The sequence below is a fragment of the Pelophylax lessonae genome (assembly GCF_965119305.1).
Source record: "Pelophylax lessonae genome assembly, chromosome: 3".
Lineage (NCBI taxonomy): Eukaryota > Metazoa > Chordata > Amphibia > Anura > Ranidae > Pelophylax > Pelophylax lessonae.
In genome coordinates this window covers 399422041-399444093 of record NC_138770.1, presented here as the reverse complement: position 1 = coordinate 399444093, position 22053 = coordinate 399422041, and the positions used below count along the sequence as shown (strand labels likewise).

General features: G+C 46.4%; 1 protein-coding gene across 1 annotated transcript in view; it reads left to right on the top strand.

The window, feature by feature from the left end:
* REV3L (REV3 like, DNA directed polymerase zeta catalytic subunit) overlaps positions 1–22053 on the top strand; it is a 422230-nt gene that overhangs the window by 135838 nt on the left and 264339 nt on the right. The window lies entirely within an intron of this gene.

The following is a 22053-nucleotide window of genomic DNA, read 5'->3' as shown; positions in this document are numbered from 1 at the left end:
CACATGTGAACCAGCTCCTTCGAAAGCCGGTCCAATTCACATGTTAAGCAAACTGGATGTGGTTAAAAAACACATCCAATTCTTATATATGTGAACCGAGCCTAAGGCTGGCCTTACATGTTCAATTGTATTGTACAGTTTTCCTTTTAGTTGTACCAAAAACTATATAGTATGAGGTCAAAACCAAACAATTTTCATTTGTAGCCAATTAGACAGGCCCTTGCACAACATAGTTAAAGGTAAATCCAAGGGTCAGTTCACACCACATGCAGTCCAGTGCTTTTTTTTTTTCTGCATCAAAAACGCATGGAAAGTAGGTTATATGGTTTCTAATGACATAGTTCACACCAGTGCTTGCCGTTCCAGTGCGTTCTAGTTCCAGAATAAAAAGTAGAACATGCTTGATTTTTCCTGCACTGGACTAGACTGGAACGCTTTAAAACACACCAAAACCGCACTGGAACACACATGTCCTTATTTAAGGTTAAGAAAAAAGAGGGAACGCTGAAGGTGCACGAACACCTCAAAAACGCACATGCAGAAAAGCATCTGGAACGCATCCAGACTGGGTTTCAATGGTGTAAACTGGTCCTAAAGGAAAATTGCACAAGACTATTGAAGATGTATAGCCACCCCTAATTGAACAAGCTAAAATTAGAAGTTGCTTGGCTACCATGCACAGCTGCACTAGATTTTGCACTCTCCAGTTTTAGTAAATCAACCCCAGTATGTGCAATGATAGATGTAATTATGGTTAGGACAATCGAAGAATTCTAAGTTTAGATCACTCCTATTTTAGATTGGTAGTACTTGGTATGAAAATGTAGTAACACATTAAAACTTATTTTGATGTGTGTTCTATTAAATCATTGTGAAAAGTATTTTTTGCTGATGACAGCAGTTGGTAATAAAGAAGATTTTGCACTATATGGCCACTTTGAGAGAATGTTCATCTGTGTGTAAAAGGAATAAAAATATTGGGTCTCAGAGCCCATTCACACTGCCGCGACGTGTCAAGGCAACTTGTCAGCCTGACAAGTCGCGGTCGGTCGCGGTCCATTGAGTAGTACAGGACCCGTTCTAATAGGAGCGACACAAGTCGCTCCGACTTAGAAAAAGGGTCCTGTACTACTTTGGGGCGACCTCGGAGCGACTTGCCTAGACTTCCATTATGTGAAGTCCCTGCAAGTCGCGCCGAAGTCGCGGTGCACGCGACTTCACAGGTCGCCCCCCGAAGTCGTGTTGCCTCAGTGTGAACCGGCTCTAACAGTCCTTGCATCTGACCTGGCTATCTCCCTCCACATACATTATCTGAAGAAATAGAGCAATAAAAAGTCAATAAACAAATCTATAAAACATTAAAGCTAAACTCCATGCAGCTAAATGCAGGCACAAAATAATGAATTCATTAGAGTATGTCGAGCCAAAAACTTTTTCTAGTTTTAGATATAGTTGGGGGGTGGATTGAAAATCTTGTTGTTTTTTTACTGCTATCTGAGGCTCCGTTAGAGATATTTACTCCCACAGCCTGTCCTGCTGACAGCAGTTGAATTAGCCTGGATGTAAAGAAAAATCTTGAACAAGAACACAGGCATAAATAGGAATCCTGTAGGGGTTTCCAGCCTTCTCCTTGTCTACTAAAGAAAAAGGGTTTTATTTTTATCTGTGTCCCCCCCCCCCCCCCCTCACTTTCTTTCTAGTAAAATCTTATTGGCAGGCTAGGAAGTGAGGGTAAATCTCTCCAAAGGTTTCCTAGATAGAAGTGGAAACTTGACAGGGGTTCTAAGCTTCCCCACCAAGAATAACTACTGCAGTACAAAAATTAATTCCGCTCATTAACCCATCATTAAAGGTTTTTCAGTTGTAAATGCAAGCATTGTACTACCGGAATTTCATTGAAAAAGAAGGAAAATACTTTGGCACTAAAATGTCTTCAATAAGTGTGCAGAACAGACATGACCTTCCATCTCTAGGCCTTTTATATTTAGATTTGGTTTTTACTCCCTGCTTTTGAGGGAGAAAAAAACTGCTGACAGTAGTGAGCCCTGTGTTGTTGGCCATAAATCATTGGCCAGGACATGCGGAACGGCTTGTGCTGTAGCGAATGGCAGCACAGCCGGGCCGGCGGGTGCGCTACTCCTACCCAGAAGTGCTGGATCACGTATGTGTACATGAGGCAGTGGGGCTGCTCTGCCTCAGTAATTCTGTGGTAGGTGATCCGCAAGCAGAGAAAGTAAAGTAGTTATAAAGGCAGAACATTTACCTTAATACATTCCCCCCCCCCCCCCCCCCCCTCTTACCTGAGCCTGCTCTTGATCCTTTGCTGCTCTCTCTCTCTGCTCATGGGACACAAATGCCTCGTTTCCACTGAGTGGAGCAGTTCGGGTCAGTACAGTTTGGAAGGGTTAGAATGGTCCGGCCTATTCAGGTGAGCGTTTCCACTGCAAGTTGGACCACCAGGGGCCATGTGGGGTTTACACCAAACATGGTGTTTGTTTTGTGCTTTCGTTTGACGTGAGCATTGACGTTTTCCTGTCCATCAATCAGTGGAATGTATCGTGTGACGCCAGTAGCTCCGCCCTAAGCGTACCGTACCATTTCCTATGGCCCTGCATCTGAAGGAGGACCAGGAATTGTGCCGTTTGGTTCGGTTGTATGGGCCACTTTCATAATGGAAACACTCAAACTAGCGTACCGTACCGAACTGACCCGAACCGATCCGCTCAGTGGAAACAAGGCAAAAGGCAGCAGCAGGAACCCTTGGCTTCTGCTGCTGTCAATCAAATCCTGTGAAGAATTCTTCCTCTGCAGTCTTATGGATTGGCTGATCAATGCTGCTGCCTTTTGAGGCCATACCTGGATCCTGCTGCATTGAAAAAAAAAAAATGTGGGACCTGACCTAAAAAGGAAAGTATTGCCAAAGCTTTTCTGGCCACATTACTTATGTGGGTCACAGGAGTGCACTTACTTTTGCAATCTTGTGACCCAGAATCCGCCGATAGTGACCTACAGTCCCCTCTCAGGTGATGTCACAGAGCCGCTTCAGTCTCCGGATATATCCCAGCAAAAATGTTGGGATCCATTCAGATGCCTGACTGGCAACTGAGAGCCTGAGCCAGTCACTCCCATCCCCTCCACAGCCCGGAGCTCCAGTGAGTGCTGGAGGGGCAGAGCACAGAGTGGTGACTGTCACCCAGTAGGGGACAGCTGCAGCATTAGATTGGTATGCAGCCGGTATAGGTGAGTATGTATGCATGTTTTCTTTTTTTTATTACTTCCCGCACATCTCCTTTAAATCTGACCCTAGGGCTCTGGACTCTGCATGTGGTGCTCCCAAGGCAGCTAGTAACATATGTTAGCTAGCCACAAAGCGATATACTGGTACAGGGCTGAGATACACTTGCCGATGTAACCCTGTTCCTGAAGACAGATGGGCAATGCGTCTGAAAGTGTACAGTTATTCCCTGGTGATTTTCCCTATGGGGTTGAAGCTAGTTCAGTGCTGTCACACAGTTTACAGTGTGTGTCACAAGAAACAGGACTGTGACACTTTTCTCTTTTTTTTTTTTTTTTTTTTAATGTTGCACATTATTGCACCTGTGCTTGCGACATGTTGATGTATGTGTACACGCTTTCCCTCTGCTTTTTCTGCCTTTGGCCTGCATTGACTTAGTCAAAGGTGGTCATCTAAGGTCTCTTCTTTCTGCAGTTGGGTTTTTCTGACTTTCTTACTTGGCATAGCTCTTGTTCCATTATAGCAGTATTCTAGATTATAAGTGCACCGGCATCGGTCCTGCAGGCTTTTCTAGCTCTCGATCCACAAACCACTTGAGTGTAGCTTTTAGCATTCCTACTTTTCCATCCTGGATCATTTTCCCCTGACTTAGTCTACTTAAGTGTGGACCAGCGTTTGGCTCACAGTGCTATCTAAGGTCAGGTTTCTGACCTTAATGTCTTGTTTCGGAGAAAGTTTATTCAATCCTTGAATAAAAACCATTGAACAGGGAGCTTCAGCCATCATTCATGTGAAGTGTGTGTCTAAACTGGTGGCCTTATCCTGCAAGGAACCTTTTCTGGTTTTACATAGGGACAAGGTGTTGAGCCTCATGGCTTACTTTATGGGTAAGGTAGTTTCTGCCTTTCACCTCAACCAGGACATAGTTCTTCCACCCCACCCCTGTCTGACTCCCAGATCACCAAAAAGGCAATCTTTGTCTAGAATTGATGTAGCTGAGTTCTTTATTATTATTTTTTTTTGTCAAGGTACAGATGGCTTCTTGTTCCACTATCTCTAGGTGGCTCACACAGACCATCATCCAAGCCTCATTCTCACCAATCTGGTTCCACCCTTTTATGTCAAGGCTCACTGTATTAGAGAGTGCTTTTTAGACTTTTTAACTACTAGCAACTGTTCCCCAGATTTGCAAGGTTACCACCTGGTGTTCTGTTCACACATGCCCAAGTTTCTGCAAGGTGATTGTTGTATCCACTACTGATTCCAGCTTCAAACTTAGGCCTGCGTTTTCAGTTTTGCAGAAATGCACTACAGTCCTTTTAACATGGTTTCCTATGGGTCACATTCATATCTGCATTTTCGACCTGTGCGTTTTTTGGAAATGGTCAAGGACTTTTTTTCCCCACAGCAGGTTGCGTTTTTGGTTCCATAAACTTCAATTTGAAAATGCAGCAGAAACGCATCAAAAACACATCACTTGCATTTTTGCTGGTTTCTCCTGCAAGACAACACACAACACACCTCCCAAAAGCGCATTAACCACTTGCCGACCGCCGCACGACTATTTACTGCGGTAGTCAGCCTCTCCTGGGCAAAGCGACGTTGACCTACGTTGCTCGTCCACGACCCTGTAGGGGGCGCGCTCCCGCCCCCGCTCGTTCCCTGCCTAGCCAGTGCGAGTTACCGGCGGCTCCGATGTCCGCTGGCCAATCGCAATCTTCCACAGGAGAGGGAGAAAGACAGACGGCTGATGTAAACACAGCCGTCTGTCATTCTCCCTGATGTAAGCACAGAGGCTAACGATCCTGCTATATAGGATCGTATGTCTCTGTGATTACATCACAAGCCACGCCCCCCACAGAATCACGCCCCTAGGGACACACTTAACCCCTTGATCACCAATAAAGTTAACCCCTTCCCTGCCAGTGTCATTATGACAGTAGCAGTGCATATTTATAGCACTGATTACTGTAGTAATGTCACTGGTACTCCCAAAGGTGTAAAAAATGTTAGTCAGGGGTCCAATCTGTCCGCCGCAATGTCGCAGTCCCGCAATAAAAATTGCAGATCGCCACCATTACTAGTTAAAAAAAACAATAAAAATGATCTAAATCTTTCCCGTAGTTAGCAAATGCAATAATTTTTGCGCAAACCAATCAAAATATGCTTATTGCAATTTTTTTTATTTTTTTTAACAAAAATATATAACCGAAAATAAATTGGCCTAAAATGTTAAAAAAATATTTTTACATTTTTTTTTTGAGAATTTCATATAAAAAAAATGTGAAAAATATTGTTTTCAAAATTGTCGCTTTTTTTTGTTTATAGCGTAAAAAATAAAAATCGCACAAGTAATCAAATACCACCAAAAGAAAGCTCTGTTTGTGGGAAAAAAAAGGACATCAATTTAATTCGGGTACAGCGTCGCACAACCGCGCAATTGTCCGTTTTAAATTCACGCAGTGCCGAATTGCAAAATAGGGCCTGGCCTTTGAGCAGCCTAATCCTCCGGGGCTAAAATGGTCAAAATCCACATCAAAAACGTGTGGAAAAAATGCAAAATGCACATGGGAAGTGCATCAACCACAACCTTCATAGATGTGAACCAGGCCTTAAAGTTCCTCACGCAGCTCCCCAGTTTCCTGTTGTTTGTTTGAGCCTGTCCTCATGTGTTGCGTTTTGTTTGTCAGTGTCCAATCCTTCTGTAGGCAGCAGTATAACCCAGGGTGAAAGACTTCTCATGTACCTAATACACTCCAAGAAAATGGTTTGTCAGCTAGTACAAAAATCCTATTTCTCTATCGCTCATTGACAGACGTAGTCCTCGGTGATACAGCACCTTCGGGTTTATGTTGCCTCCACAGGAGTAGGACTAGACAGGAAATAAAATGCTCTGGCCACACCTTAGGGGCAGTCCCAGAGGGTATATCCTCTCTCTCTCTGCCTCAGCAAATCAGTTTTTTTCTGTCTAGTCAGGAGTAAGGACCTAGATACCTTGCTGGGATCTTCGGTCCTGGCAGGATTTTTTTCTTAGAAAAGATTTTTCTCTTACGTCCTCCGACAGTCGCCGCCCACTTCATATTCATCACCAATGGGGTTATGTCCTCTATTCCGTAGGAGTAGCTAGGCAACAGAATATGTTAGTACAAAGACTTTTAACATATCCCACCCCCAGGGGGTGGTCCCCTCAGTACATAACCCTCCACTTCCTGTATCCAACTCAGTTTCATTTGTCTAGCTGTCAGGAGTAGCTGGAAGTTTCTGTGCTGGGGCACCTTGTCTCAGATCTCTTTCCTTTCTTTGGATTTTATTTGAGTTTTTTCTCTCTTTCTTGTTAGCTGTTATTTTACCAGCGTTAGTTCTTCGGAAGAAGAGGATCATGCGGGCTGCGTCTCGGGTTGACCCCCCTGGTAGCAGGCTGTGGGTCAGTGGTTTCTCAGCCCGCCATCGAGCGTTCAGTCAGGTATCGCTCCTGAGTTATCTGAACGACCCATCCCTGTTCCGTGCAGGGATGCTAGGTGAGGTGGCTACCTCACCGGACGCTGTGCGGTTTCTCAACCCACCTTCTGATGCGTCCTGGATGCGACTCTCCCTGCTTCATGTACAGCGGTTTGTTCGCCTGTGCGGGTCCCCCACGCCATGTAAGAGGTAAGTGCATTTATGTGGGGACCTGTCTGTCTGGGGGGTGTCAGTCTGGGACTGTGTACCTTGCCCTGTGTTCACACTATTACTGTTTCCCTATCTCTCACATTGCATGCTGTGGGCTGCAGGAGGGGGGGCTGGCTGCACTCTGTGTCAGTTTCTGTCTGTGTGAACGGCTGTGTGCTGTGGGGCTTGAGTTTCTCATGCTTGGGGCACATTACAGCGCCGCTGCGGCGGTTTACCATGTTCCTTTTTTGGGCAGATGGTGTGTTTTACTTCACCCTCATGGGGTGTGGGAGCGGCGGTTTCGGCGCCAAAACGGCGCCATTTTGGCTGCGATCGCTCCGGCCGCATGTTTTACATGCATGGCGGCCATTTTCTTGTAGCCTCCATAGGCTTTAATAGAGCGCCCTGTATGCCAGCACTTCCTTTCCTTCAGGAGCACCGCAGGCAGCAGCAGCAGCACCGATCTCTCCAGGTTCGTTTCTCTCTATTCCCTGTATCCTGCCTTGGTATACTTGTCCCTGTGGGGGTCCCTTGTGTGGGGTGCTTAGTGTGAGTGGGCTACGATCGCAGCGCTCTCTTAAAGGGGCGGTCACCCATTTATTTTTACTACTACAGGGGCATGGATTCTCAGGAATGCAAGTTTCCTGCCACTTTAGTGGGAAGCCAGGGGACTGCGGTTTCCCCCCCCCGGGGGGGATTTGCCCGCGATTGTGGCTAGCCTTGCGACTCAGGTGCAAATGCTGGTGGCTGCTCAATCCTCTAAAAGGCCCAGTGTTTCAATTTCCTCTGATTCAGAGGGTGATGGTACTGGGGCTGCTGTGGCAGAGATCTCCTTATCGGGGTCTCGTTCCTCCCTGGACCTTATAGGGTCAGAAATGGAGGCTGAGGTAGAGGGGGTTGATATTTCTCCCCCTGGCTCGTCTGAAGAGCTTGCACTCATGGATGAATTGGTTGCTTCTATCAAGCAAACTCTGCGTTTGGAGGAGGAAGCATGTCCTCCAGCTGCCTTGGCGGCTTATGGGACGCAGAAAAGGCGCAAATCATCGCAGATGTTTCCATGCACTGATGATTTTCAGCGTGCTGTGAAAGAACAATGGCGTAATATACGCAAACCTTTTGCTGTACCAAGTAGGTTTAAGCTACGCTATCCTTTTACGCCCGCTACTGATGAGCGTTGGTGTGTCCCACCTCCGGTGGACCATGCGATAGCAGTTTTGAACAAGTTCACTGCGATTCCTGCTGAAGACACCCCGGTGTTCTGGGATGCCACGGACAAAAGGATGGAGTCCCTTGCCCGTCATACCTATTCTATTATGGGTTCTATGTTGAAAGCTTTATTTGCTTCACTTATGGCGGCCCAGGCGGTCGCGAGCTGGACGCAAGTGCTTGGGCATGTCCTGGTGGCTGATTCTGCCCCCCAGGCGACTTTGGATATGGTGGATCAAATCCACCAGGGTGTCATGTATTTGTGTGATGCGGACCTGGATATGGTTCCGTTGGCTGCACGTGTACACAGTGTGGCGGTGTTATCTCGCCGCCTGGTTTGGTTGAAGTGTTGGTCTGTGGATCAATCTTCATGTAAGACCTTGGCCAATCTGCCTTTTGACGGTTCTCGTCTTTTTGGCGAATCCCTGGATGCCCTAATTAAAGGGTACGCTCTTACCTCAATCCCACAAGACTAAGACGGCTCCTGGGAAAAAAGAATGCTTTCTTTCGGTCCCCTCAGGGGTCCTTTCGTGCCTTTCGGTCACACTATAGGGGCAAGCCGTCCAAGGGTCAAGGCTCCCACAAGAAGCCGTGGGCAGGTAAGCAAAAGTCCGGCCAATCCAGTTCTGCGGCCCACAACAGTGCGGCCTGAAGGGGCGCCCTCACCCGAATCAGGGGTGGGGGGACGCTTGCTCGGTTTCCCTCAGCCATGGCTGTCCCGGATTCGGGACAGGTGGGTTCAGGAAATCGTTCGATCTGGCTACAAGATCGAGTTTCTCTCTCGGCCGGAGAGCAGATTTTTTCCCTCAAATCTTCTGTTATCCCCGGAGCGTTTGCGGGACCTGCATCTAGCGGTGCAGGACCTGAGGGCTCGGGGAGTGGTGGTCCCGGTGCCTCATCGGGACAGATTTCGAGGGTTCTATTCCAATCTGTTCACCGTGCCCAGGAAGGAGGGCAAGGTGCGTCCGATTCTGGACTTGAAGGCGCTGAACCGCTTTGTGCGGGTGCGCAAGTTCCACATGGAATCCCTGCGGTCGGTGGTGGCTGCCCTGGTTCCGGGGGAGTTCATGGCTTCCATTGACTTGAAGGATGCGTATCTTCACATCCCGATTTTCGAGGGTCACCAGAGGTACCTTCGATTCGCCATAGCGGAAGATCATTACCAATTTGTGGCGTTGCTTTTTGGTCTCGCCTCGGCTCCGAGGGTGTTCACCAAAGTGCTGGCACCGGTTCTGGCTTTGTTGAAGGCCCAGGGCATTTCGGTTCTGGGGTATCTGGACGATATTCTGGTTCGGTCTGCGACCAGCCAGAGTCTGGAGAAGGATCTGTCCGTCACGTTGCAGACTCTGCAGGAGTTTGGTTGGACGATCAATTTTCCAAAGTCGACATTGTGCCCATCGGTTCGGATTTCTTACCTGGGTATGATTCTGGACTCTGTCCGGGCGAAGGTCTTCCTGCCGGAAGAAAAACTCGCAGCTCTTCAGGAGGCAGTCAGGTCCCTCAGGGACATTCCATCTTCGTCCATTCGGACGTGCATGCGGTGTCTGGGATTGATGGTCTCGGCTTTCGAGGCGATTCCCTTCGCCCAGTTTCACACACGGGATCTCCAAGCGGAGATATTGTCCAAGTGGGACGGGCGTCCGCAGTCTCTGGATCTCCAGATGTCATTGAGTTCTCAGACCAGAAGGGATCTTCATGTGGTGGCTTCAATCCCCCTCAGTATCGGGGGGCAAGTCTTTTCGTCCCCTTTCGTGGACGGTGATCACCACGGACGCCAGCCTGTCGGGCTGGGGTGGTGTTCTGGGCGTTCTGTCCGCCCAGGGTGTTTGGTCGACGGAGGAATCCTCCCTTCCGATCAACGTTCTGGAACTGCGAGCGATACTCCTCTGTCTTCGTCGTTGGACGGACAATCTTCACGGCTACCCGGTTCGGGTGCAGACGGGCAATGCCACGGCGGTGGCTTACATCAATCACCAAGGGGGCACCAGGAGTGCCCGGGCGGCTCGAGAAGTGGCCGCGATTCTGTCTTGGGCCGAGACGCATGTCCCGGCAATATCGGCAGTTCACATTCCGGGGGTGGAGAATTGGCAGGCGGATTATCTGAGCCGCCAGACCCTGGACCAGGGGGAATGGTCCCTTCACCCGGCTGTCTTCCGGATGTTGTGCGCGAGGTGGGGTCTTCCGGAGGTAGACCTGTTCGCGTCTCGTCTGAACAACAAAGTACCACGGTTCGTGGCAAGGACGCGCGATCCTCGGGCAGACGCGTCGGACGCGTTGATTGCCCCGTGGCATCAGTACCAACTGATGTATGCGTTCCCACCGATTCAATTGCTGTCCAGGTCCCTTCGCAGGTTACACGCGGAACCGACCACGGTGATTCTTGTGGCACCGGACTGGCCTCGCCGGTCCTGGTACGCAGACCACGTAAATCTGGCAATCGACGCCCCGTGGCGTCTGCCTCTTCGAGAAGATCTTCTGTCGCAAGGACCGATCTTCCATTCTGCTTTACAGTCGCTGGCTTTGACGGCCTGGCTGTTGAAACCGAGGTCCTGAAGAACAGGGGTCTTTCCCCTGAGGTCATTCACACCTTTAATAAATGCGAGGAAGTCTTCCTCGGGGAAGGTTTATTACCGTACTTGGAAGGCGTATTTTGCCTGGTGCGAATCCAGGAGTTTCTCTGCTGACACTTATTCGGTGTCTAGGGTGTTGCCCTTCCTTCAGACGGGTGTTGACCAGCGTCTGGCGCTGGCCACGATCAAGGGTCAGGTGTCTGCTTTGGCCGTTCTTTTTCAACGGCCTGTGGCATCTAATTCTTTGGTTAGCACTTTTGTGCAGGGGGTACGTCATCTGATCCCTCCTAGGAGGGACCTTCTTCCCCCTTGGGACTTGAATCTGGTTCTATCAGTATTGCAGCGTGCTCCTTTTGCAAGGATCAGGGAGATCTCGCTGTCTTTGTTATCCAAGAAGGTCGCCTTTTTGGTGGCTATCACCTCGGCTCGTCGAGTGTCGGAGCTGACAGGCTTGTCCTGCAAGTCTCCGTATCTGGTTGTGCATTTGGACAAGGTGGTCTTGCGACCTAACCCTTCTTTTCTTCCAAAAAGGGTTTCGGACTTTCATCTCAATGAGGACATTGTCCTACCTTCGCTTTGCGCGAAGCCGAAGCATCCGACGGAGGTGCTGCTTCACTCCTTGGATGTTGTCCGGGCGATTAGAGTCTATCTCAAATCGAGTCTTTTCGCAAGTCGGATGCCTTGTTTGTCCTTCCGGGAGGTCCTCGGAAGGGCATGGCGGCTTCGGCTTCTACAATCGCCAAATGGATCAGACAGACCATTGAACAGGCCTATGCTTTGAAGGGGAAAGTTCCCCCTGTACCTGTGAAGGCGCACTCTACCAGATCTCTGAGTACGTCTTGGGCCTGTCGTCATGGGGCCTCTGTGGCCCAGGTGTGTAAGGCGGCGACTTGGTCGACCGTACACACTTTCACGATATTCTACAGAGTAGATGTTCAGGCATCGGCTGATGCTTCCTTTGGCCGCAAGGTTCTTAGTGCGGCAGTTCCCTAGAGCCCTTGTTACGGGTTCTTTGGCTTTTTGGGATATTTGTTTTTTCCCTGGGTTTTCTTGCTCCTGGTGAGCGAGTGTTTTGTTCTTATGCCCAACTGGTTTCCTTCCTTTGGTAAGGTTCCTTTCTCTGATGGGGAGACGGCGTTGCCTTGGGCGCGGCTGCGTTCTTCCCACCCCTCATGTTTACACTGCTTTGGGACATCCCCATTGGTGATGAATATGAAGTGGGCGGCGACTGTCGGAGGACGTAAGAGAAAACGGAATTTTTGTAAAATCTTACCTGTAAAATTCCTTTCTCTGAGTCCTCCGACAGTCGCCGCCCCCGCCCCTCTTTTGGGGTTTTGATGTACTCTCTACTGCTATTCCACTGAAACTGAGTTGGATACAGGAAGTGGAGGGTTATGTACTGAGGGGACCACCCCCTGGGGGTGGGATATGTTAAAAGTCTTTGTACTAACATATTCTGTTGCCTAGCTACTCCTACGGAATAGAGGACATAACCCCATTGGTGATGAATATGAAGTGGGCGGCGACTGTCGGAGGACTTTTACAGGTAAGATTTTACAAAAATTCCGTTTTTAGATAGCTTTTTTTTCTCCAGTGTTCCTGTGAGATCTTCAAGCAAGAAAGCTGAGCTGGGCGACGGGCGGGATGTTGAGATCTAGTGGTCACCCCAGTTCAGCCTACGAGCGCGTGCAGGCCATAGCTCCGCGCTGGGTCGGCCGCGACATAGTCCCACTGGAGGGACTGACCCTGCGAGTTAAACGTCTCGCTGAAACGCCAAAGACCATGAGTCACGGCGTCCGTATTGGTCGACAGCCCTCCAACTTCGGTGGACAGGGGTACTGTCAGGAATGGCGCCCGCCTGGTTCCGGTATGGTGAGTAGTATGTTCCCCTTTTCCCCCTGACGGGTCTTGTGGTGAACGCGGGCCCCTCTCTGTAATGGTAAGGATGGGTTCCCCTCTATCCTATAACAGGTCACAGATCCCCCTAATTGAGTGTGATTTTTGTGTACAAAAAGCCAGCAGGCTTGGTTTGGGAGCTGACAATCTAATTACAAAGTATGTTTAAATGATTGTAATATGTGGCAGCACTGGAAACTTACTGTGTTACTAGAAGTATCCTACCTGTCAGAAGTCACAGGACAGGGATGCGGCTTGCCAGGTCATTCCTCCAGCTGAAGAAGGGGTTGAGCAGAAGCTAGCCTTGAGCACCATCAAGGGTCAAGTTTCAGCATTAGCAATCTTCTTTCAGAAACCTTTAGCTACCAAGTCCTTGGTGCGGAATTTCATCCAGGGGGTGCGGCACCTGGCTCCACCAGTCCGCGCGCCCTTACCGCCCTGGGATCTTAATTTGGTTTTGTCGGTTCTACAGAAACCTCCTTTTGAAAACATCAGGGAGATTCCCTTGCTTACTTTATCCCAGAAGGTGGCCTTCTTGGTGGCTATCACTTCTGCACGCAGGGTGTCAGAACTGGCTGCTTTATCATGCCAGTCCCCATACTTGGTGATTCATAGGGATAAGGTAGTACTTCATCCTAAGCCATCCTTTCTTCCAAAGGTGGTTTCAGATTTTCATCTGAATGAAGATATTGTACTACCTTCCTTGTGTCCTCAGCCCAAGCATCATCGGGAACATGCGTTGCATTCCTTGGATGTGGTTCGGGCAATCAGGGTATACCTGAAGGCTACGGAATCGTTCCGTAAGACGGATTCACTTTTTGTGATCACGGATGGCCCCAGAAAGGGGTTGCCTGCATCTGCCGCGACTATTGCCAAATGGATCAGACAGACGGTGGTACAGGCTTATTCTATTAAGGGTCAGAGTCCTCCGTTCCCTGTTAGGGCGCACTCCACTCGAGCGCTCAGTACTTCCTGGGCCTTTCGCCATCAGGCGTCAGTGGTCCAGGTATGTAAGGCGGCCACTTGGTCGTCGGTACATACCTTTACAAAATTTTATAAAATTGATGTAATGGCATCGGCGGATGCCTCATTTGGCCGCAAGGTTTTGCAGGCCGCAATTTGAGGAGACCGGTGGTCTACCTCGAGGGTTTTTTTTTCTGTTTGAATTTTTTTTTTTTTTGTTGAGTCTCATCATTGAGGATGAGCATTGTAAACTTCTAGTTGGCACCGGTTGGGCCTTCTAGATTTGCATTTGATTTCCATTTCCCACCCCTCAGTTGGGATACTGCTCTGGGACTTCCCGAAGGTGCTGTATCACCGAGGACTACGTCTGTCAATGAGCGATAGAGAAAAATGGATTTTTGTAAAATCTTACCGTAAAATCCTTTTCTCTTAGCTCATTGACAGACGTAGTACCCGCCCCTCTGTTTTTTTGAGTTGGGTTGGGTTAAATTCTCTAAAGACTGCTTTTGTGACCTAACTGATTTGCTGAGGCAGAGAGAGAGAGAGGATATACCCTCTGGGACTGCCCCTAAGGTGTGGCCAGAGCATTTTATTTCCTGTCTAGTCCTACTCCTGTGGAGGCAACATAAACCCGAAGGTGCTGTATCACCGAGGACTACGTCTGTCAATGAGCTAAGAGAAAAGGATTTTACGGTAAGATTTTACAAAAATCCATTTTTCTCTTACTTCCTCTGACAGTTGCCGTCCACTCATACAGTCTTCACCAATGGGTATTGACCTCTTATCCATAGGAGCAAGCTACTATGGATAAGAGGTCAATACCCATTGGTGAAGACTGTATGAGTGGGCGGCGACTGTTAGAGGACTCAGAGAAAGGAATTTTACGGTAATATTTTACAAAAATTCAGTTTTTCTCCAGCCTGTGCTATTTCATGCCTATATGTCTTTACCTTGACTTGTGTGTGGGAAGGTCATTCCTTTTATGCACGTGGGAGAATGAATTGTTTTCTGCAAGAATAATTTTATCGTGTGTAATGATTACTCAGGATATTTGAGACTAACATTATAAAGTTGTCCTGATTCTTTCAGGGTAATATAGTTGTTAGCTGATGTTATTCAGTACCTTTACCCTATGAAGGTGCAGTTTGAATCTTTTTTTATTTTATTTTTTTTTTTGTTAAATTATACGGATTTGCTCCATTAAAGATTTATAGTCTTATTTCTGTACATTTTCTGGTGTCAATGCCATGTACATGAAATATAGCATTTTGTCACATTATTCGTTCTATGGAAATTGCGCCTTTTTGAATGTTTCTTCTTTTTTTTTTTTTTTTAAGCTTGTTAAATACTTTTTTGCACCTGTTTGGACTGCTAGCTATGAATGCATGTTCTTTTTTGTAATTAAAGATAAAGTGGATGTCTATCCATTTTTTTTTTTCTTCTATTTTTGGCTTGATGATCTTGTCATTTACTACTTTATGAAGATTTATTTTGCATTTTGGGTCACAAGAGCAGAATATAAAGAGCAAATCTAAAATGTTATTGTTGTATAGACTCCAGAGAGAGAGCGTGAATTTTTCCCCTGTTTCAATCATAGGTAATACCTCATCTGGAATATGCATTTGTGTTTTGGGCACCAGTTTACAAAAGCAGGGCCTGACAAATTTGCTTGAAATCTTAGGAGCCAGCTAAAAAAGTTAGGAGTCAGTTTTTTTTCGTGCATGCCGAATGGCCGGCTTCTGTTGGACCGGCTGCCATACACACTGGCCTAATCGCGGCCAGTTTTTAATGAACTGGCTGATTTTGCCCGGCATTCGAGCCGTGTGTACTTGGTTTACTTCCTCTGAGAGATATTAAAGGAACACTCCAACCACCATGACCACTTCAGTGATTTGAAGCGGTCATGGTGGTAGAAGTCAGAAACACTGCACATGCTGGGATATTTACAATTATGTGCTGGAGCTAATTGCACTCTTAGCACATGTGACTTATTGCTGGCGGGGAAATGCTGGCGGAGAGTATGAGGAGCAGCACTGGAGGAAGCCTGCAGAGCCGATGCTTCCTGTATCTCTCCTCACAGGTGGAGTGCATTTGATATCACTCTGCTTGTGACAGGATGGAGCTGGAACTATACAGGAAACATCAGCTCCGTTCAGTCACAGTTGACAGATAGCCAGGACATCGCACAGCACTTACAGGTGTCCGGGAGACACCTGCACCTCGCGGGAGACTTGGGATGTCTGGTGACAAGACACCTGCTGCAGTGTAGCCTACGCGCCAGGCTGCTAATTCTAGTCGCAAATGCGACCTGGTGTCTGGGGTTTGTCGAGCCCTTTACAAATTGATATTGGGGAACAGGAGCATTAGCAGGGAAGGGAAACAAAACCAATGATGGGCATAGCGGAGGATTAGATGAACTGAAATTATTCGGTCTTTGGAAGAGGTGATATGGGGGGATATAATCACCATGTATAATTACACGTGGTTTATCCAGTGACCTTGGTGTAGTGTTATTCATTTTCAGGTCATTAGAGGACAAAGGGGCACTCTTTACATCTAGAGCAGGGGTCTTCAAACTTTCTAATCAAAGTGCCAGTTTATTGTCCTTCAAACTTTAGGGGGGCCGGACTGTTGCCAGCAGGAGTGGAAATTTTCCTGGCATCAGTTAAACATCACCATATTTGGTATTGGGGAAAAGAATAGTGCCCCATCGTTGGTATCCCTGGGAGGAATAGTGCTCCATTATTGGTGTCAGTGGGATAAACGGTGCCCTGTTGTTGTCAATAAGCAGAATAGTGTCTCGTATCAGTGGGAGGAATAGTGTCCTATAAGGGCAAGCAAAGGGCCGCAGTTTGGAAACCACTGGTCTAGAGCAAAATAAGAAGCCTTTCATATGTGGAGGTTAAATCTAACAGTAAACTGTGAAAATGTGGAATAGACTCCCTCAAGAATCCGTTCTGGCCAACTCAGTAGATTGCTTTAAAAAGAGCTGTGGGTCAAAAAATAACTGGTTCTTAACGTTCATAGGTAATAATATTAACACCAGGGGATTGTTGATCAGGAAATATTGGATTGCCTTCTGTGGGATCAGAAAGGAATTTTTTTTCCTCTGCTGGATCAAAGGGGGCTATGCTTTTTATAGTTTTGTTTTGTTTTTTTTGCCTTTCTCTGCTAAAGGATTGTGTATACAGATGTCTTCTGTTTTTTTTTTTTTTTTTCCCTATTATACTAGAAACTAGAAGTACGTTTTTTTTTCTTTCCTTTTTTTTTGTCTTTTTTTTTTTTTTTTTTTTCCAGCCTGATTAAAGCCTGGCTATAGATGGATTGAAATTCAGCCGGTTTAGCAGAGACTGGCCAAATTTCGATCCATCTATGGGCAAGCTGGTTGTCCATTGCTTGATGGATAACCTGTACGACCAGCTTGTTTTTTTTTTTTTTTTCCCACCCAATCTGCTGGCAGAACACAGTAGAGCTACAGGAGTGATTCCCCCATACACCCCCCCCCCCCCCCATATGGGCAATCGGCACATTTTTCCCCCCCATTCAGTCCTCTGGTTACATAAAAAAATATGTATAATGTGTGGCCTGCCTAACATTGTAACTATGTCTGCGCAGCAGGTAGAGGGGAAATATCCCATTTGGGATGCCTGGTGATGGGAGTTGTGGGGAAATTTCCCCCAGTGGAGATAGACAGACAGAAATACAGACTTGTAATTTTCTGATGCTTGTTGCTTTGTCAGTGAAGGACAAGATTATCACTATACTAAGGTGTGCTGGTGAGGTTCCTTATGACTGCATGGTGACGCCATAAGTTCACCATAGTACCCTGCACGAACTGTGGGCGAGCCTGTAAGGAGTGCAATGGATAAAATACAACTTCTCTGGGCAATACAGGCCTGTCCGGTATTTTAACTCTTCTCAACTTTATCTAAAACTAGAACAAAGATTTAATTGATGTTCCACTTTATATACAATGTTTCTTAATAGAAAACACTTTTAGGAACTGAAGATTGTATTTGTGGAAAGTTGCAGATGGAAGTCCTCTGAACAACAATGGTGCTGAGCACTTTGTCAGCTAATCCCCGTCAGCCATTTAAGAGATCCATCAAAAGGGTTTCAGAGGGGCCTTTTTATAGTAAAGTACTGTTTTATTTACGGTACAACTACACATTTTGTACAAGAACCCCAAGTTCCCCCTCCCCAGCTCCCTAATCTGATTCACCTTTGAAAGCCAACCTCTGACTGGTATATAATTGTGTCAGCAGCCTCCTCTGGAGTTTACATCCTCCTCACAGAAATCTCCCTCGGTGCTTGGCACGTGAATGGAGCTGTACTCTAGCCTTTATAATGTAGGTGTGTGGCGCCATTGATGTCTATTGGGGGGATTACTGTGCAAACTTTGTCAGAGATTTTTGCATGGAAAATGTAAACATTGGAGGAGGCTGCTCCCGCAGCAATAAGAGCAGTGATGTGATCATTCTCAGTAAAAATTGACTTCTGGATGACTTGTGATTTGATTTGTGGTGTGCTGGAACATATGAACGTTGATCTGCAGCAGGTGAGGTCACTGACGCATGCGCTCTGAAGGAAGAGCATACTCGTGGTGTTCCTTCAGAGCTCTGTGCTGCGCCGAGACTCCCACGTGCATGCGCGGGAGTGATGTCATTGTGGCTTAGCCATTCAAGCAGTCAGAGCCCGTGAACCCAGGAGGAAGACTGGGTGAAGATGGAAGCCCTGTCAGTGATGACAACGCGCCACTGGAGGGCTTTGTTTCACGGTAAGCCTTTCATAATGTGCTAGTATGCGGTGCATACTAGCACATTGACATTACCTTGCAGGGAGAAGTTTTTTTTTATTATTAATTATTTATCTTTTATTTTTTTAATTACGTTTACTACCACTTTATAGTGCTTTTCTGACAGCATGGATGAGTCATTGGTTATTAGGGGGACGGCATCTGCACTTAGCAGGGGGAATCACTGCTAACAGCATAATGTAAATAAACATAAGAGCCGACATTCCAAAATTTAAAAAAACAAAAGGCTTTTCGGGTCTAGTGTGGATTTTGGAAGGGGCCCTCATGTCAAAATTTAAACAAATGGAATGAGGTCCCCCCAAAATCCATACTTTTTTTTTTTAATGCTAGCTCTTATGTTTACATTCTGCTGTCAGCAGGGAATCCCCTCCTGCTGACGGCAGAGATGAGTCACTGGTTGTTGGAACGCCAGTAGATGCTGGCTCCTTAACAGCCTATGACTCATCCCTGCTTTCGGAGCATGGGTAAGTCACTGGTTGTTAGGGTGCCGGCTTCTTAACAATCAGTGACTAATCCCTGCTGGCTGACAGCAGAAATCGGTCAAAAACGCAACCAAGTCGCACTACATAATGGCACTTAAAATCAAATCTCCGCTGCAACTAGTGTGGACCAAGCCTTACACTACATTATGTAAAACTACACTTGCATCTCCTCTTATTTGGGGCACTTTGAAGATTATTTTTTTGGAGTGATTCCAGGAATTCCCTTTTTTTATTCAAACTTGATGCAATAAAGATATATACGTTCACACCTTCTATCTTTTTAGGACCCTTTGTCCTGCAGGAAATACATCAGTGCTAGGATAAACTACAAAAGCCAAATGTTTGTGTAAATGTACACTCTGTTAAAGGAGAAAAAATGGTCCTAAAGTGTTTAATAAAACTTAATTTGTACACCGCTTGAAGTTTTATGACACTGTCTGGGTAATGCAGATTAAAATAAACTGGCGAAAGTCTTGGGGACAGCTGTGTAAAGGAGATCAGATATTTAAATTGTTTTTACTTATCCTTTAATATTAAGTGCTGTCCTTTACCATGATCCACAATTTTCTAAAAGGCCAAGACAGACCAGTCCTTCCAGCTTAATTGTGATTCCTCAGGCCTAACAAGAACTTCTACCTTTTTTTCCCCCCACTAGGCCTTCAGGTCAGTTGCAGTGTCCTTGTGTACTCTTCCCCACGTCATGCAAGAACAGTGGGCCTGATGGAATTTGTAGCAGGTTTTTTGTGGGGTTGAAAACATTTGCATTTGAAAGGGTTCTTTCCCTTCTTTTACTTTTAATTACCCTTTTTCCTTTGAGTGTTTTCCCTCTACGTAAGGATGAGCAAACATCCCCAATGGGTGTAGTGGTGCTCATTGCCCCTTTCCCCCCCAGCAACATTTAATCTCCACTCAGCTCTCCCTTCTGCATGGGGGATGTGGAGGCAGACTGGCTGCGTGCCGACTCCTGTAGTGCTTAGGGGTTTATAATGCTGGGCTGTTAGCGTAGTGCAGCCTTTCTCAACCTTTTCAACACAGAGGAACCCTTAAAATAAATGTATGGTCTCGGGGAACCCCTGCTAAAAATTAAAAATCTACAACTCATGACACATTAGTGTGACAGTCATTGGGAAGAATGCTCCTTACTCTTGTCATCATTGGGAAGAATTACCTCCTTACAGATAGCTAAAAGGAACAATGGTGTTATTGGGAACTTAACTGAGAGGCAGAAATTGTGCATTGTTCAAGGAACCCCTAGCAACCTCAAGAGGAACCCTAGGGTTCCACGAAACCCTGGTTGAGAAACCCTGGCGTAGTGTGTCTGCTGTCTTCTAGGCCATGAAACACTTATGGTGACTTATTCCAGTCCAGTATTTCTCCTGGAGGTTTTTCAGGAGGAGGGTCTGATTCCTTGAATTGCACCCATGATTGCCTCCAACGTCAGTGGAAGTTTTTTCTGTTTACTTCCTTCCCATTGCGAAACAGGCTTGTTTTTGTACCTTTTTTCTTTTCTTTTTTCTTTTCTTTTTTCTTTTCTTTTTTCTTTTCTTTTTTCTTTTCTTTTTTCTTTTCTTTTTTCTTTTCTTTTTTCTTTTCTTTTTTCTTTTCTTTTTTCTTCCCCCCACCCTTCCTCACTTGGTATGAGGTGATTGGTGCCTAGTGGATGTTCACTTATGCTCATACATGAGTTTTTTTTTTTTTTTTTTTATAGCGGTCACATTTACCATGGCCTTTGATGTGCTGGTTTTTAGGCCAAAGTCTCTGAGGACAATAGCTCTTTTGAAAATGCTGTTGAGGTGGTCAAGAAGCAAAAGATGTGCCCCCTGCACATTAAAAAAAACTCCCAATTCCTAGGTTAAGCCCATCTTCCATTGCTGCAAAGAAAAATGAGTTAGAAAGGAATATTTTAAGACCTCCTATGATTCTTTAAAAGGAAGGACTCACAATATTCCAGTCATATTGCTGCTCACTTCAGTCCCTAGTCTTGCTTCTGGTCCATCACATTCTGCTGCTTGAGAGTCTTCATCTAGAGAAGAGAATCCAAAAGAGGACAATGTCTGTCTCCTTGGGTGATTTTGAGGATGGGGAATGCAGAGAAGGGCCTATGAAAGGAAAATTACAAACATTAATTCTGCCAACTGAAGGAACACATCAACATTTAAAAGCCATACATGGTATTCTGGCATTTAAAAAGGCGCAGAAACAGTTTTCTATTCATAATAGAATGTAATAAGGCTCTACAGACTCAAAAAGGACATACTTTTTCTGTTCATGAAACAATAAAAGTCTATTTGCCAGCAAATGGGATAATCCAGGGAAAATGTATTTTCTTGTTTTAAAAAAAATAAATAAAAAGATATTTCCTTTCCTAGAGGAAGATGCAATTTCTGGCAAAAGTGGCCAAAGCTGGACACATTTCTGTCAAGCTTCCAAAAAACTGGTTTATCATTTGATGACTTGAGTGTCCTAAAAAAAAATCCCATGGTTCGGAAAGTGAAGTCTCTTCTCAAAAGCAAGGAAAGCGGGGGCTGCAAGCATTTTCACCCTCAGACCCCCCTTAGTGCGACTTCCGGACCTACCGGATCGCAGTTGCTGGCTGCGATTTCAGCAGCACTGGAAAGCATGGCGACCAAGGTCGATTTTGTGATGAAAAAGGTTATTAGCTGGAAACGACCGCTGCCTTCACTGTCATCGGTGGGGTCCTCTGATTCAGAGACTGATATGGTCGCCACGGACGCCCCCCTCCTTCAGGGATCGCTGTTCTCGCAATCAGATGGTGAAGAGGACCTGTGCTCTTCAACTGCAGCGCGGGAACGTGCTTCGGTGGAAGCCCTGATTGTTTCAGTAAGGGAAACTTTAAAAATGGCAGATGAGCCCACACCGGTAGGGACACGGGTGTCCTTTTTGGCTCCCACAAAACCCAAAAATCTGGCAAGGTTTTCCCTTGTCCTGAAATTTTTCATAATATTGTTAATGAACATTGGCGGCGCATCGAGCACGTGCTAGTAGTGCCTAAGTGCTTTAAACGCCGTTATCCCTTTGCTGAAACGGTTTTGAACCGTTGGACGGTACCGCCTAAGGTGGATCATCCTGTATCCAGGTTGAACAAATCTACTATAGTGCCTGTGGAAGATTCCCCCGGTGTTTACGGACCCAGCGGACAGGCGGGTGGAATCCCTTTCCTGCCATCTTCATGTGTTGGTGGGTTCAATCCTTAAACCGATTTTTTTGTCTATTTTG